We start from the raw sequence: 18,239 nt of genomic DNA on the forward strand, positions 1-18,239 counted from the left end.
GTCCAGCGTAGACAGGGTGAGAGTGCTAGCAATCCTCTGATTGATTCCTAGCACGATTCAGTGTCTATTGTATGAATTAGCTCGACTGGGCCATCCTGCCCCTATGGCCAACGTGCCCCACTCCCCTATGGTGCTCGTATGGACCGCTAATAGCAGCAATTTTCTCCTTTTTTATATGAAATCAACGGTGTGAGGCATAATGTCGCGTAATACGATGATGTAAGTAAAATACGTAAAGGATGTAGTCTATGTCCACTTTAATGTTTTCACGAATAACTAGAGTCGCTAAAATTAAATCGAAACTTGAAGATTGTACGTGGTGGAAGGACTCCATATAATCAATAATAGACACTTTGTTACTTCCAAAATATTGTTAGAAGAATTTATTTACTTTTATTATTTTTTGATAAAAAATAAAAATTGAATAAAAAATATTGTGGAAGTAACAAAGTGTCTGTTATTGATAACTTGTTTTAGAAGTGAAATATTAGTCTATACAAATATACTATAAATATACTATATAATACACAATATATTTTTTTTTTAATTCCGGTTTACCCTAGGAGTATACTAGGTGCGAGTAGCTCTTTTTGATCTCAAGTCGAGTATTGAGTTGAGTTGAAAACTTCTCACGAGTATCGAAAGTCTTGGACCAGGCAATACAACAATACATGCTCCCATGTATTCTCATTTTTCCAACCCAATTAAGAATTCTCTATTCTAAATGCTTATCTTGATGTAAAAGGGAAAATATAATAAGGAAAGTTGATGGCAATCGTGTCAAAATTAGGAGATAAGTGAACATTTATGTGACATAAACAGTTCAATAGGTAGAATTGAAATGAAACAACCTCTGGTAATTTGTCTACAATTTAAATACTTAATATATTTATCAACTCGACTCGACATTCGTAATGCTACTCGAAAAACTCGAGTCGAATACCAACGACTCGACTCGAATTTTTGAGTAGGTACTACCCACATATCGCAAAATATCTTCTAGATATCTAGAAAATATCTTCAATGTCTTGGATATTTTAAATATCTGCTAGATATCTAGAAAATATCTTCAATCTCTTGGATGCTTTAAATATACGAGCACTTCCTTAGTTGATAGGTAACCATGGAGACCTTACCGGGTGGAGACCCCGAGAAGATGTCATCAAGGTCGTGCGTCGGTATAGCACAAGATCTTATTAGTTTACTAATGGGTTCCCCCCTCCCCTTCCGCCCCTTTCCTCGCAGTAATTGCGCAGTAATCGGTTTCTTGGGAAACTAACTTTCCACTCTTGGTTTCCTTTAGTAATTCATCCTGTCAACCCATTCCACTCCCTTTCTCGTATCCCTTTCTCCACTTTTTACTCCCATCACACAAGTCGTCCCTTTTCTTTTCTCAGTCCCTTACAGCCAACCACATATCTCTCTATATACCCTCGCGTTCCCTTTTGGCCCAATTCCTCCTCTCTCTTCCCGTTTCCTAGCGGTTATCCCTTCCATTTTCTTTGTTGCATGCCTCCTTTAAACCTTCACGCTTGGCACCGGAAACGTAACTGTTTAACTGTAGCTAGTTGTACATATGATGCTGCAGTTAATATGAATCTTGGAATGCAATTTTCATGTCGTTGAGTAAAAAAATATACATTTCTTAAAATTAATATACCATAGATTAATCGGCCGAGAGTAGATTATTCCATGTTTTTACTTGCAGAATAATTATCTGCCTACCCTAATTGCTCTTTAGCGAAAAATATTTTATGTTTTGAAATTAACGAAATGGTTACTGCATGGTATAGTGAGTACCCGGTACCCCATTAGAGTCCTTGTCCTCGTACAAATAAGTAAGTACAAGAGGGTTGTTTATTCAATTTGTATTTTTTGCAGCAAAACATTTCTTGCGAATATTTTAGACATTCATGCGATTGATTGTATCCTTCCGTGCACCTTGTTTCTCGTATTTCAATCCCTGAGTCCCCTTAAGCTACCCTATCTGCCTATATTTCTGTCTATCTGCCCTTACTTTCCCTTTTGGCTCAAACCTCCTCTTCCCGTTTTCATCCCGGAGTTATATCTTTTTCCTCGCCCTTACTTCTCCTACAAACTAATTACAGCGACCAATAGTGGTCATATTATTGGATCGAAACATTTGTCCACTGATTGTGAGGCATCCACCATTCATAGAGAGCTTCAGTTGGGACGAATGCATATGTATCTGTAAATGGTTAAATTATTTTTTTAGGAAATATTTTCTTTACAGTATTTTACCTAACTAATCAGAATGCAGAGCCATAAACTGCACACAACAGTGAGGAAGAACTTTTACCTCCGTGAATCTTCGTATCAATAGGTTTTTTCAAAACATTATCAACATTCCCAACCATTTACAAGTGCCCCCAGTACTAGTACCTATCCCATACACCGCTTCTTGCCTTTCCTTGGTCCCTCATAGCCACCCACGTGTCTCTATCTGTCCTCACTCACCCTTTTTGGCACCAAACCTTCCCTCTCCTTTCCAGCTCCGGCATTTGCCCTTTTTCCACGCTCATACTGTTACTTTTTTACACCCCAGCGACCAGCTCCTTTCCGCCGCCACCGTGGAGGTGGTGGCGCCCCCCTTCCCGTAAAGATTTACGACCATTCTTCCCCCTTTTCTTCCGACCAGGTGACTAAACGCCCGGCGCATGGGATGTTGTGGCGTGAAAGCAGGAGGCAAGAGCGTGTGTCTCCACGACCCCCTCCAAATGAACGCCGGAAATCAAATTAAGGGGAACATCGCGGCTTGGGCAAAAAAAAAAACCTTTTCCCCACGGTTTCTCAGGTGCTCCTTCTGTCCATATGGTTTTTCCGGCCCTTTCTCGGTAGCATTTATTTTTTTCTCTCTCCCCTGGTCGTTTTTAAATGCGGGGCAACTTGCCCGATTTTTTTATATTGCCTTTTTTATTTTTTTCATTCCCTTGTCTTCCCTTACCCCTTGTCCCTCCTTTTCTTTCACTTGCTTTGAATGCCAACTGAAGAACGCTCCCTCTCCAGGCTGAAGAAAAGGTTTCTGCTGATCCACTTATTTAGCGCGAGGTAATTTATGGGATACAAATGTTTCTCTTTTGGTGTTAGGCGATCGGTCTTTATAAGCTCGAGTGAGAAAGGCCCATGGAAGGTATTGAAAGAAAATGCTTTAGGTAGATTCGGATATTTCTTTTTATGAATGAAGCACTCTGATGCAGAAAACAATTGCTAACAAATCTCAGGAATTATTATATATATTTATAGTTTTAGGTGGATTTAGTTATTTTAGTACGATTGTTGATTGGAAATGGTGTTTTTCCCAATCAGACTTCAATATTTCCTTGCCAGAGGAATTAAAAATTGATGTAAATTGTAAAACAATTGATTGAGGTGAGACTTACTTTGGGCTCTTACGGAAAAGGACTTTTATTGATAAAGAATTTTCTTAATCGTCTCAGAAATGTTGATTTAGAATATAATTCATTCCATATTAAACTTTTAACATCAGTAGTAAGCAATTCGTTTCATATTTCTGAGCCAAATAAAGAATTTTTGCTGATCATACATCACCATGTTTTAATCAATAATTTATATTCAAAATGTCTACAGGGATTTGCTTACTAAATGGCCATTTTTTAGGGTTGTTCAATGTACCTAAGACCAAAATATGTTGCAGCACTCTCGTATCTGATCCCTTTCTTTAAAATAATTTTTTTTTGCATTTCCGTTAAGTTCATTCGAACAACTCAAAGATGGAATTTTAAAAAATTTTTGAGGAATATTATTTTGGTTCGTTCACTTCATATTCCAGATGTAATTAGTGTATGTGGAGCATGTGAATTACTGTTCGGAAATATTTGCTTCGATTTCCTTTTTCCGTCGGGTTTTAAAGGATTGACTTAATGCTGCAATCTTGCCTTGATGGCAAATGCAACGGCTTTATACGTGTTATGTTACCAACGAGATGCGTATTCACCGCTGGGTTTTACTTTCAGAAGGAATTGGAAAATAAAACGGCACTCTTTTATTAGCATTTTAATTTCGGGTATATTGGCGTAAGGAGCCTTATCGTTATTAGCCTTTTGGAGAGATACTGAAGGAACCCTCTCAGACGTTCTTTATACGACCAGCAGAGTAAATCAGGCTGTGGTCCTTTGTGAACAGCCTGTATCCCTTTAGTTTTAAAGGGTCTCCTATACCTTATGAAGCCTCGTAATGAATTATTTGCAATATTTAGCTTTGATTAATTCATGAAATTCTTATTTTCCAGTTGGATTCCTATACTGTTATCCAAAGTGATACTTATTTCCTTACAGTATGCAACCTCAATTAGCGAATGAGTGTATTTAGATATTTTTACCTGCTGATCGCTTGATTGAAAAATACTTGAGCTTTACTTTTTCGGGTGCTTTAGAATATTCATTATCATTAAAATCTCAGAAATTCTTTTCATGCTGGGATCAACTTCGCAAGGCCAATTTTACGAGTAAAGAAACTAATTATTGGTTAATTACGATTATGTCCTAGGCTTTTGTTTGCTTGAAATTCATGGGATTTCCAGCGGACGACATAGTTTTTGCTCAACCTGCATTTCAAATGCTGCTTATGTCAACCTCAGTTCAACCATAGTGAGAGAGGTGGCTATATTACATCGTCAGCTAATAACACGTCGTGATGGTAAAATCCCATGATGATTGTTTTAGAGAGGTTTCTCTCACATCAAACTGTCTTGTAAGTTCAAGAATTTCCAACATGACCTTAAAGGGGTTTTCAATATGAGTACTGCAAAATAGGCTCTCTTTGTCTTCCTTGTGTCTGAACTTCGCAATGACAACGCAATGGCAACAATTGAAACGCAAAAATTTGCGGCACTTTGCAGTTACCATGAAAACGGATTGTTCTTGTTTATCCAGCCTTTTCGACATTTTATTTCAAACTCGGATTCCAATACACAACTCTTAACTCTTGGAAGTACTTTCCTTGTTCTGCCTGACTCCAAATTTTCCCTCTATGCCCTGGACCCTTCCAGTCCTTCTCGTCAACTCTCTTTATGTTCCTATACTCATCTCACACACCACCTGCAGAACCCTTTTTCGCTTTGTCCCTCTGCTCGGCCGGCGTTGCCTCCAAGGGTCTAAGTTGCAAAACTCCATTACCATCTAAATTGCCTTCAGTATTTCCTCTCCCCATGCCCACTGCTTCCCATGTCTAATATGCCGCTGCAACTTGATGGCGAGACCGGACGCCGGGGTCTCCCCCGAGGGGTCGTAATGCTCCCGACGGACAACGACAACGAATGACCCCCCTCATTGAGATATATTGCACCGCCACGAGATAACTGAGCAGACTGCCGATCGCTTACCCGCTTTGCGAGATGAATGTTTCGCTGTCCATTTGGCCTTGTTTATGGTAGCGAATTATGGCCAGTATTATTGTGACATTTTAGGGGGGATACGTTTTGAGGTGATGTATACTTGATGGGTAATTAATTATTGTCTTCGAAAACAATTTGTAGTTTTCCCTCTCGTATTCGAAATCTTATCCAAAGACATTTTCTGTTTGTAAAATCTTGGAACAGGATTTTTCTGTTCGTTTTTGTGGCAACTTACTTGTCAAGTCAGTTTTTATTGTGATTTTAATGATTTCAATTTTATTCCACAGAATGAAATTTGAAGTTGTAAAAAGTAAAATAAATAACGTTCATCATAAGAAATATATTACGATAGTAATTATTCTTATTTTTTTCGTTAAACTTTGTCGATAAATATACAATAAATAAAAAAAGAATAAATCTGGACGTATCTCGTAATACTAAGAATAAGACGTATTTTCTTGTCATCTTCAATGAAAAGAGGTTATGGTTTCTTTTGGTTCGCTGTGAGTTTGTCGATAGTGGTGGTCGTTGCATATTTGAAACGTGAGATTTCTACCCTACGAGTCTATTCCCAATGGTCTCACTTCGTGCAAGTGCTACAAAGTGGGTCATTTGTCCCTCCAGCATGACTTCTGCGAAATTTGAAATTCCCATCCAGGATCGCGAGACCCTAATCCAAAGTTTCTGGGTTTGAACTTTCTCGAGGTTGGCTGGCCGGTTGTATGAAGAGTCGAGCGGTGGCAGAGGGTAGTACTTTACCCCTAGGAAGACGAGATGGGGAATCGGTGAGAAGAGAAACCTAGCGTCAATAGTAATGGTTTTCTCTTTGATTTACAATTTCATAATTCACTAAGTGATTTGTGTATATGTAGGCGATTAACTATATTCAATCTTAAATAGGTGGTGAGGTTTACGTGAAGCTTTTGAGGGTGTGATTTACAAAAATTAGAATTATTCCTATGAGTGTCAAACACCCCATCAGTATGGCAAGAATGTGGCAGCGTTCAAAATCGAAAATACTCCGTTTTCGCTTTTCTATGCATCCGTGGAGTTTGCAAACCTACCAGCCCTTGCTATCCGACGTTACTTCAATTTCATCCAGAGAAATGAAATTATTCAGCAGTATTAATCTTTTACAGCATTCAGTTTGTTCCCTTACCGTAACATGAAGCAATATCCAAATATCTTAAATAACAGACGTTAGATGGGAAGTCGCCTTTCTTCGTCCTACTACCATACCTCGTCCTTTCCAGTACCTGGGTGAGGTTCGTAAATACTTATGATAGAGCTAAATAGCACTATAACAGGATTCCCCCAATGATATTTTCGTAGTACTAGGTGGCTCACGGATTAGAATTGGCTCCATCACTCTAAATAAATGGAATTTACTCGCCTGTGGCTGTCTGAGGTGAGCTTTACCCTCTCCTATTCAAATCAACCTTCAGGTTGAATCACTGAGAAAGTGAGAGTGAAGTTGTGTAACATCATTATTCTTTGATACATTTTCTCATTATTTACGACATTTTTATGAATATTTTCCGTGTTAAACTGACATTAGTTTTTATCCAGAACTGCCGAATTGCGATTCTTTCAGCTCTTCGGCTTGGATAAGAAGGAGCTCTGTGTCCCAAGGCGAAGCGATCCTTCCGCCTTACTTCCTTTCCAGAGAAACTCGGCTCCAGATGTTTCCCCACCCCCTCTCCCTCGCGTTCTTCTCGCCATATCTCTCCCGCGTTCTTTCGCATTTCTCCCTTCAAATGTCTTCGCTCTTCCCCCAGCCTCCCTCCCCACCCGCCCTCTGTCTTTCTTCCTGCCTCTCTCACACCCCCACCGTTGCTCCAGATGCCTCCAGCGCCATTCGCTTCCTTACTTGACGTCATTATCGTCGCCCGTCCAACCGTCCAGCCTGCGTTCTGTTCCCCCTTGCTCCTCGTCCTGGCCTTCCTGATTTCTCCTCCAGCCTTCTCTTTTTCTCATCTTCTTCATCTTTTGTGAATCGTGGTGGCCCATTGGTTTGAGAATTTGGCAACCGGTTCAGGGATTTTCAGTTTCAAATCTCGGGAGAAGGCTGCGGACATCCCCTTTATGACTCAAATGCTATGCGCTTAGCTTACATTGCTTTAGCAATTAGGAATTCATATTGCCGGCCTCGGTGGCGACGGCCTACAGTCCTCTCCCGCCAACTGTAGGTCGAGGGCTCGAGTCCCGCCTGGGTAGATTACCCCTCACCATGGCTTGGATATTAGTGGTAGCCCTACGACGTAAATATCAAATAGTGATGTTTTCAGAATGATGAATATAAATAAAAAAGGAAATAAATAAAAATGTCTTCCAGAGCGACGTAATGTCATAGTCGATAAGTTAAGAGAGATATTTTTTTTAATGGATTGGTAAAGGGATTTATTTTTCTCCTGATAAAAAAAAACTTAAATAGATTCTAGGCGTAATTTTGCTGGAGCATTTCCTTTTATAAGTTGTCTGGTGTCCTGACACCCCCCGCCAAACGCCTATTAATTCGACTTGCGGGGTAGTATGTAGATGCATTATTAATTTAGAAGTGCGAAGTGGCCGAGGGAAAGAAACTGGTTACCCAGTGGCCTGAAGTGTAAATTTCCACAAGTGCGGCTTTGGAAAGGTTGCTTCGCATAGTGCTGAGTTAGCTAAACCTGTCCAAACCAACTTAAGGGTAGAATCACTAATTGTAAGTCAGAAACGGACCTCAGTCACATAGGGTGAAATTTGCGAGTGGATGGTTATTCTATTTCTTTTTATTTTTTCATTTTATCACTATTATAAATAATTTATTTCTCATTTCTCAGCAAAGGAAGCACCAGCAAAACATTATTCCCGCATGCATTCCTTAATTTCCACTTATAAGTGTAGGGAAAGATTCAGGAAGAGAACGAAAAAGCATTGTCAGTATAAGGCGGCGAGAAACGGCAGTAGGCGTTCGAGATAAAGGCTTGAGGGATGTAGAATGAGCCTCAGAGTAAACATTATGAAGATTCATTTTTAACGTCCGCGCATGGAACTTAAAGTGAAATGAAAAAACCTGAAATCATGTGATTCCTACGACCACACCTACGACCTCCGCAACAGATAGGGACGCTGAATATTCATTCTGTCGATAACGCTTGTTTTCCTTTTTTCTTTTCTATTGGTAATTTAATCCAATTTATCTCACGAATAAGCAGACGAAACTATTGTTTTTGTTTTTAATTTATTAGTCTCCCCGTTTTAGATCTAAGTTTGAGTTGGGAATTCTGACCTCATATGGTTGCCGTTTCAATTTAATTTTGGAGGGGTGATAGGCTGTGGTGATAAGCGAGAGACTCCTTGCAAACCCACATTCACCAGTCGAGAAAAAAAATAAATGTGTGTCATAATATTACATGTTGTAGAAATGTATTTATTTAATGAAGTCAAGTAGGTTTATAAATTTCATGTTCTGGTAGGTTTATGCATTTCCGTTCCCGTATTTCAAGCCTCTACTACCATGCAAACATGTAAAATGCACAGAGATCAAGGTATTTCCACGGCAGAGTTGAAATATTTATAAATTAAATGTATACTTAGGCAAGCTAGGCCAAAGCAGTATGCCTACCATTGCCCCCAGATCCCATTGCCTCCTTTTGTTCTTTATGACTACTTTTCCTCACCTATCCCATGTCCCGCTTCTAAATTTATTCGGTTTTTATGTACCCTTCGCAATATCCACCAGCCTGTTTTTCTCCGTTTGGGGACTATTTTATCGCCGAAACATGGAAACCGGTTCAGATGGGATCATATTTGCCATGAATTCTAAACTGCATATTTCAGGAGGACGATACGTAGGGTTATTGTTGATTTCCATTTCATACTTGGTTTTTCCTCTTCCTTCGTGTGTATTTTCGATTCCCTTTCTTTCTATGAATTATTTTTTCAGAGAGATACTAAAATTCGTCTTGAGATCTTCAGAGTATTCAATTTTTTTCTTTAATTTCTAGCTCTACTCAAAGTTAAAGCCGTGGTAAAATTTAAAGGGACTGTAAAGATAAATTTTGTTCGTATTTTAAATATTTTCGTTGTAATGAACTAAAAATTCTATTCCATAAATAATTTATCCTCCTATTTTTTAAACCTTTGCCTGATCAACTTGCTACTCAGTTTTGATCTTCGACATTTGCTTTATAAATATGGAGTCACTGATTATGGGGTATCCAATTCGTATCATTATCTCGTTTTCAAACTTTCTCATGCTTTCAGGAGCGTCTTTAGCGATGCTTCTACGTATTCCGTGAAATTATGCATCTCTCTCGAGTCTATTTCCGAACCTAACTTATCCTCATAAAATCAAATTATTCCCATCTTCGTGAAAGCTCAACTATCGAGGAGTGCTTCGTTGTTTATATTTCACGTAGCACATATTCTCACGAAGTTTACTTGGTGAAAGTTTATCAATCTTAAATTTTATGAACCCTGCCATCATTTTAGTGTCGTATATTCAGCCTCACGGGGTTTGTCTCTTGAAAGGAAAGAAAATTTATGGCAAAGTCCATGCATTGTGGAACAGAATCCATTGCACGTGCTGCTAAAATACGTTATCCATAAGAGTGATGACATTGGCGTTCACGGATCCTTCCTAAGCCTGAACTGTAGCAGAGCATTACCGCAATACATAATAAGCTTATTTAAGTATCAGATTTAAATGCTAATACGTAAACCAAGATGGATTACTTCATTTAATAACTTTAACAACTTTGTTTACTGCACTTTCCTCCGATCCCTCCTCGGCATTCAAGGAGTTCGGAGCTTCTGGCCTCAAAATTCAGGTCACAAAGAAACCTCAGTGCGGTCGGGGTTAACGGTTTGGAAATTTTCTCGGAGTCTGCGACAAAAACCCGTGCCACTAGCGGGATATTTGCGCTCCTTGCGCAACCTGATTTCAGAGTCTTGGGAGCGAAAGGGAGTGAAAGTCGCGGTTCATTCGGCGAGAAAGATTAACATCAGCCACGACCGCAGCCAACTCGCTTCCTCGGTTAATATTCTCATAACTTGCTGCCGATATGATGTCAAAATTCTATCTCCTGAGTGAAGGAAGGGGAAGAGAACTCTTGGAACTCGTAAGGGGGAGCCTCCCTTTGAAAACCGCCAGCCACCTATACCTTGCTTTGGCTCTCTTTTTTCCCCTGCTTATAACTTTTTCTCTTTTCCTCTTTGCAAAAACCACTCTTCAATGGAATGCGATTAGGTAAAGGAAGTCATCTCTCCAACCTATGTAAAACAAAACACTTTCCGCTCTTTCTCAATATCTTGTGCACTCAATTTGTTTATTCTGAATGTGTTATACAGAGTGATACATAAATTCAGTACTAATACAGTGCCAAGTGGATGAAAAGCGCAAATCGTTCGAATGATCTTATGCTTTATCGAAATACAATAGAACAAAAGAAAGCATAATGGGAGATGGCACGTTTCTTCAAAAGATCCTACTCTCCCCTCAACAATAAAGGGATGAAATAAATACTAAATAGGTAATATCTCACATCGAAAACCTTAAAAAATATTCCAGAACCCGCCTCAATAGAGACGGCAGAAAATATTATGACATTTGCCTTTTACTGAAAAGATAATACTAAATAAATAAAGGCAGGTGTCATAATGCTTTCTGCCATCTCTATTGAGGCGTTTCTGGGATATTTTTTCATTGTGACACGAAGAAAACTATGTTATATACTCATTAAACTATATTAGGCTAATCTTTTCAATACGCCTTAATAATACGCCCTAAGGGAACGTTAAAACAAGAGAATTTCTTTCCCGAATGAGTCGTTGAAGCAATTCGTTTTTCCCTCTAACAATATAGAACTAAAATAAATGTCTGGTGTAACACACACAGTCAAACATCTCACTACGCGAAAATTTATGTCTAAGTATTTCCTTAGAGGTTAACGTTCGGAGTCCTAACACTGCACTTAAGGCGGCATAAAGGACATTATATAAATGAAAATTTCTTCAGAGTGGCCGGAAAACATCATCTTAGAACTGCACTACATTTTCAGGCACGTAAAAAAATCGATAAAATAAAGATAGATATGTTTCCGAATGGATGGTTGCCGGAATTCGTTTTTTCCTCCAGTAAGAAAGACTCAAAAATCATACTGTTCAAATAAAAAATAAAAAATCCTCTTAAAAATTCCGTGAAATCCCTCGAAATGCGCATCTCAATTTTATTCCATTCTTTTGCCGTTTAACGGCTGGTGTCCTAGCAACCAACTCTAGACGCCTAGTGGGGATGTCTCAGGAATATTATGCGGGTTTTGAACTCTTTCCATGAATTATATCTTTGTGAGTGAAATCTCTCGAGACTCACACCTTAATTTTTTCTATTCTTTAGCTGGTTAACGGCCGGTTTCTTAGTCAGACCTCTATTGGGGCGGCCAACGGGATATTATGTGGGCGTAGAATTTTTCCTTTGAACTTTGTTTTAATATGTTTAATCTCTTGAAACGTTCACCTCAATTTTATTCTATTATTATACAGATTAACGGCCGGTGTCCTAGCACCCATCTCCAGACGCCTATTGGGGTGGGGGGCTGGGGGATAATATGTGGGTGAAGAATTCTTTCCTTAAATTACATATTTGTACCTGAAATCTCTCGAAACTTGCACCTTAATTTTTTCTATTTTCTTTTCTTTAGCTTGTTAAAGGCCGGTTTCCTAGTCAGACCCCTATTGTGGCGGCCAACGGGATATTATGTGGGCGTAGAATTCTTCCATTGAGCTTTATTTTTATATGTTTAATCTCTTGAAACCTTCACCTCAATTTTATTCTATTATTATACCGGTAAACGGCCGGTGTCCCAACATCCATCTCCAGACGCCTATTGGGGGGGCCTGGGGGATATTATGTGGGTGAAGAATTCTTTCCTTAAATTATATCTTTGAACCCGACTCTGTTATGGAGACATTTCAACTCATCCCTTCAGCATGGCTCACCGAGAGACGTGTTTTTATTGCCCACCCACTCATACCTTATTATACACCTCAGCCTGAGCATCTCCTCTTCTCCTCCATCTGCAAATAAGCGTTGATAAGGTGCGCGAGATGGGAGCGCGTCAAAGGGACAGGTGTCGGAATTGGTTAAGCGGGAAAGGTCGCATCGTGGGTTCACTGCAATTATATGAATATTAAACGTGGCAAAATACCTCTCAGCGTCACCTTTTAAAGCTTGAATTTGCGATCACAATGTGTGGTTTGGCGGGATGAAATCTCGTTTCCTTGCGTGCCCCGAGCGTGGGTATATAAAATAACTAAGAACAACTGGCAGTTGACAACCCAGGCTTAACGCGTCAAGGCTTTTCGATATAGGCATGTAATATGGAAGGCTGTCAAAAGTTTTCATTAGAACGTTAGTGTCAGTGTATCAGGGTGAGTTAGATTAGACAAAATATGGAAGAAATAACTAATTATTATGACTTGGCTCAATGAGGGGGATAGTGATAAATGTAGGAGGGCTTTATAATAGAAGCTTATTTTGATGACGATGTGTGGTGACTATTTCTAGTCTCATGTGGTTTGAAGTTTGAAAGGTAGAAAGAATGGTATCATATTAAATGCGGGATATTTGGAGGCTGTTACTCAAAATTTAGAATGATAGGTTTCTACGCAGAGTAGATCGAGAAAGGTGATTATCATGGTGACTCGAATTGAGACGAATACTATGACATAAAATTAAGATTTAGTACCGCAATGGCGATTCTTGGTATACTGCATGACACTACCGGTTTCATAGCTTGTAGGAACTTGGAAACTGTTTTATATGAATTTATGTTCTCAATATTTGAGCTTACTCGAATAATAAAACATTTTTGTTTTGTAAAACTTATTGTTTGATACAATATTAACTTATCGTTTTAGCAATATTTACTTGCTTATTTTCATGGTGAAATATGGCTAAATGAATGACCGTGGAGATTCCCAGATTGTTATTGTTATCTCATTATTGAGTCCATTACTAGTAATTATCTACTTACCTCGAGCCTTGTGCATGTTTCTAGCTAATTAAACGTCGAATGCCAACAGCTAGAAATTGGGATGTTCACTTTTGCTCTTTGAATTATTCAAACGGTACATAATCACAGGATTGCCAAGTCATAGAGTATATCTTTTATTCATTGTGATTAAAATAATATCTCGTTGGAAGGGTCAAATGTTTTTTTTTTCTTTTTTTGCCCCTTCCTCCAATGAACTCAGTCCTGAGCTTAATTAGGTTATTTTTTTTAAATATATACCTGCGTAAGGGGAGAAAAACATACGAAAGATCGTAGTGTTGCGAATATTTTTTTTTTAAGATTTTGATAGAAATGAGAGTGGAACGGTTGATTGCGTAGTTGGAAATGGCAGTGGGCAGGTACGCACAGCGCTGTGGGCAACATTTTAATTTTGGAGCATGGGAGATGAGACAGGAACAATTGTCGAAAATGAGCCTCAAAAAAAAAAAAGAAAAAAAAAGAAAGGGAAATGATGATAGGGGAGGAGGTTGGAATATGAAAGGGGGAGTGACGTGATGGCGGAGGGAGAAAGAATTAAATTCCGAAATTCGGTGCCAACGGCAAGGAAGTATGGTCCCGGGATAGCGGCGAGGGGAGGAGTCGGTAACTTGTGCGCCTGGAAAGATATTGAGCGATGGAAAAAATGTCCCTCGGGAACTCGGGAAAGGAATATCAGACGCTGAATTGGGGGAGTTGGCCCTTGCGGTCGAGATTATCGGTGATTTAGTTTTTTTTTAGGTGTACTATCGCACTGTAGCAATCTAAAATGAAGCATAGCATTGGTTTGATGGTTATTTGTGATATCAGACCTGTTCGCAACGGTGCCTCGCGGCCGATGCTGGGTTTTCACCACTTAAGGGTGAGGTTTTTAAAAAATAACACGAAGATGGCAATATTCCACAAGTTTATTGTCCGTACAACGCGTTTCGACCGTTATGTCATTATCAAGTACAATAATTTAGATACATGTACAGATTATTGTACTTGATAATGACCTAACGGTCGAAACGCGTTGTACGGACAATAAACTTGTGGAATATTGCCATCTTCGTGTTATTTTAAAAAAAAACTTAGAATGTCATTCCACTACATAACGCCTGCTTCTGTTACTTAAGGGTGAATGGCGATGTTTGTTGGAACTGAGCAACAGGAAATATAATCACAGATACATACATTTATATTGTATGTTCCTCGCATTTGGAATGACATTTAAAAATGACATAGTGTACAAATGGAACGAAACCCTATGGTGGGCTCGCGAGGATACACTCCCGGGGCAGGGTCTATAAGCGCGAGCTTTTTACCTCCGCACCCAGAAGGGGGAGGACTGGAAGGAGAAGGGAAGGAGGCGCCGCCGCGATAGGAGACCGACGACGCCTCCTGGGAGGGGATAGGGAAGGAAGGGAGGGACGAGGAATCCCGCACCGTCACAAAGGCGGGCGGGTCCTGCTACTAACGAAACCAAGCTTACGCAATTAATGTTCTAACAATCTTGGAGGACCATTCTATGAGGAAGAATGATCCAACGATCAAATCGTTGGATGACATAGTGAACAGTGTCGAAACCTGGGTAAGACCATAAAATAATTTGTAGAACATAAAATGTTAGTGTATCTGTTATTTTATCATTCACGTTACTGTCGCCGCACCATCATTACTTAGCATTAGTATTTTCAGACATCCATATGCTTTAATAATTCAACTGTTTGGGCAGCACATTAGAGGAAAACGAACACAATAGCAAGGACGTCAGGAAGCGAATTTCACTAGCAAAGTAGGCGTTCATGAACAGGAAGGAGCTTCTGAGGGGATCGTTATTTAAGACTTTAAAGATAAGGTTAGTGAAGAGTTTGATCTGGAGTGTAGCTCTCTACGGCGCGGAAACGTGCGAAAACGTGAAAAGAAGACGAGAGAGGACTAGAGGTATTCGAGATGGGTATGGAGAAGAATGGATGGTGAAGGTGAAATGGACGGAGAGGAAAAGGAACAACGAAGTGCTGGATATGGTTAGGGAGGAGAGGCCGCTTTTAGATGAGATACGGAAGAGACAGCAGGTATGGATTGGAGGAGTACTTAGCGGGGACGGGATGTTGAAAATAGTGTTAGAGGGCATAATGTTAGGGAAACGAATGAGGGGAAGGAGAAGAATAGGATTTTTAGAAAGATTGAAAGGGAGTAGGCCTTATAGTGAATTGAAGAAGGCAGTGCTGGAAGGAAAGGGAGGCTCCCAGATCACTTCTTTAGTACTCCATGGAAACCTACCTTAATCGGTAGAATACTATAATAATAATATGGTTTTATCACCGTTCCTCATTGAAAGGATAATCTCAATGCAAGTATATCAATATTGTAAATGCATAAAATAAACAAATTTTAGTAATATTTTATTAATCTTAATCCAGTCGAAGGTGAGCATTCCAGTTTTCAATAAAAAAACGAAACTAAGACGCAAGCGCGGGTGATTAACGTTTATAAATGGTCCTATTCATAGTAAAAACACCATATCTTATGAAATTTTATCAAAAAGTGTTGCTATTATTCCTAAGCGTTTTGTTTGCTATTACCTTATCACTCAGAATCGAGGTATTCTAACGCTACTTGCGTGGGAAATAATTTGCAAAGCGCGTTCATGTAATGAAGAGTTCATTGCGACAAGTCGTAACTTGTTCGGGAATCTTGAGTTTTTAAGTACTATATATATCGCGATAATGAAATGAAATCATGGCTTTTTGAATCGTCAAAATATCGTCTAAAATTTTACTTTATGTTTCATTTTTTATACCGATTAGGGTTGGAAAACCATATGTTTGATTACCAATTTTCTATTTTAACTGGAAGTTTCTCTAAGTTTGTGATACCTTTCCCATAATTATATTCTTTGGAGGCTTAGTTCAAGGCTACCGATTCTCCATATTGTAACGATTCAAGAGAACACCCAACTCTTTCCCCGCGGATACCTCTGAAATCTTGAATGGTCCCGAAGGCGTGGTCAATAAGCAGAGGTCATTGCAGCAATGTATACAGTTGTTACAAGTCTGCTTGTGGTTTAGTACAGGTGCATTATTTCGTGGCCGGAGAGGAACTTGTGGCACCACTTACGAATTTTGCAACATCCAAGCATTTTTCAATGTCCACTTCAACCAATTGGCGATTAATGTCGATAGTTGCCACCTTTTTCCCGATCAAAAATCGTATGACAGACCGGATTTCACACTTGGACGGAGACGTGAGTGTAATCTCCAAGGAAACAGCTGCTATGCCAGCAATGAGCGGTCGACGATGCTTCGCGGTGGTTGAGAGTGGTAGTGGATGAACCAAGAAACACGGTGGTGTTAGCGGATTACGCCTAGTGCTTCATGCGGCGAACGAACGACTTAGGAGACCTTATTTTTAATTTTACCCTCGTCGTTGCTTTTTCATTTTTGATATCTCGTATATTTTACAAACTACGTTGAATATTTAAGATCTTAAACAATCAAGTATTTGGTTTTTGAAGTTGGTTGAAGAGTTGTATAAAAGACATATGTTGAAAAGAAATGAAAACCAACCATATGTTCCATGTCAACAGAGGAGTGGTCAGTGTCAATGAAAGCGCCTTTGAACCGTAGGTACGGTTTTGAAATTATTGACAAAGTAAAGAAGGGTTTTCCTAAAGCATACAACCAACGGTTATAAAAATGTTGTTGAGATATAGATCCTAAATAGTCTTTCTTTGATAAAAATTTGAATCAAATTCCAGCCAGAATCTCCAATAATCAGTCAGGCACAGTAGCAGTTTCTTGAAACGCCAGATATTGTGAATAGAACTAAAAGCGTGCTCGAACGAAAAAAAAAAAGAAAATCCAGATTCGAATCTTTTTCTGATTTTGTTACTGTATCACAATCATTCTCCGTGATTGCATTCTCATAACTGAGAGCATGACCGCGCTCGAAGCATGCAAAATCATTTATTTATTTGGTTGCTTAGTCGCCACGTGGCCAGACGCAGCTGGGGGCTGCGGATAAGCTTCTTTCCTAGGCTAGTTTGAATGCAGGTTGACACATTTGGACACACGTGCAATATTTATTGAAGAACGCAACACATCTCAGAATAATGAAGTTAAGCTACTAATTGGCTCATCTGATTATACCAGCTAATTAGTTAAAACTAGCATGAAATCTGTCTCCTATAATATATCTAAGAATGCTATCTTTTCCACTCTTCACTCTTAGCCTACTCCTTGGCTGGTTACCTCCTGATTTCATTCACGTTTTTCATTTCCTTGGACAATTGATTCGATTAATCAATTGGTTTCAGAGATGCTTTTCCTTTTCTTAAATGGAAAAGTATCTCTGAAATGAAAAATTTTTAAAGGGCAAGTATGTCATCACTTTTATATTTTCTGTTTTCGGAAGTTTGCGCAGTACATCTCGCCCAATAGATCTCAATCTCTTCCTTTTGAATCATATTTTTATTATACGTTCCAAATTACCTACGTAACCCGGAAGTTCCCCCGAAAAATCTTACCTGAATCCGCCTCCATTGGAAGTGCGAGGGGTCGACGGAAATCCGACCTTCGGAAATTGGTATGATGCAAGCTGCACGCGGAAATTTTTCATTTAAAGCAGTTTTTTTCCTCCGCGTACGCGAAAGACATTCCCCGCGAGAGTGAAAGTGTGCACGAAAGCAGGGGTCGGAAGAAAAAAGGAGGAAAGGCGTGGAGGAGGAAGTTGCCCTGTGGAGAGTCAGCAGTGTGGGGAGCGAGTTTTCACGGGCCGCATATTTTCAATGACGGAGAAGGTCGGGGAGAGAATTCGAGGCAGTAGAGAGAAAGGTAATTGCAGGGGAGGGA

Source organism: Ischnura elegans, chromosome 2, assembly GCF_921293095.1.
Source record: "Ischnura elegans chromosome 2, ioIscEleg1.1, whole genome shotgun sequence".
Lineage (NCBI taxonomy): Eukaryota > Metazoa > Arthropoda > Insecta > Odonata > Coenagrionidae > Ischnura > Ischnura elegans.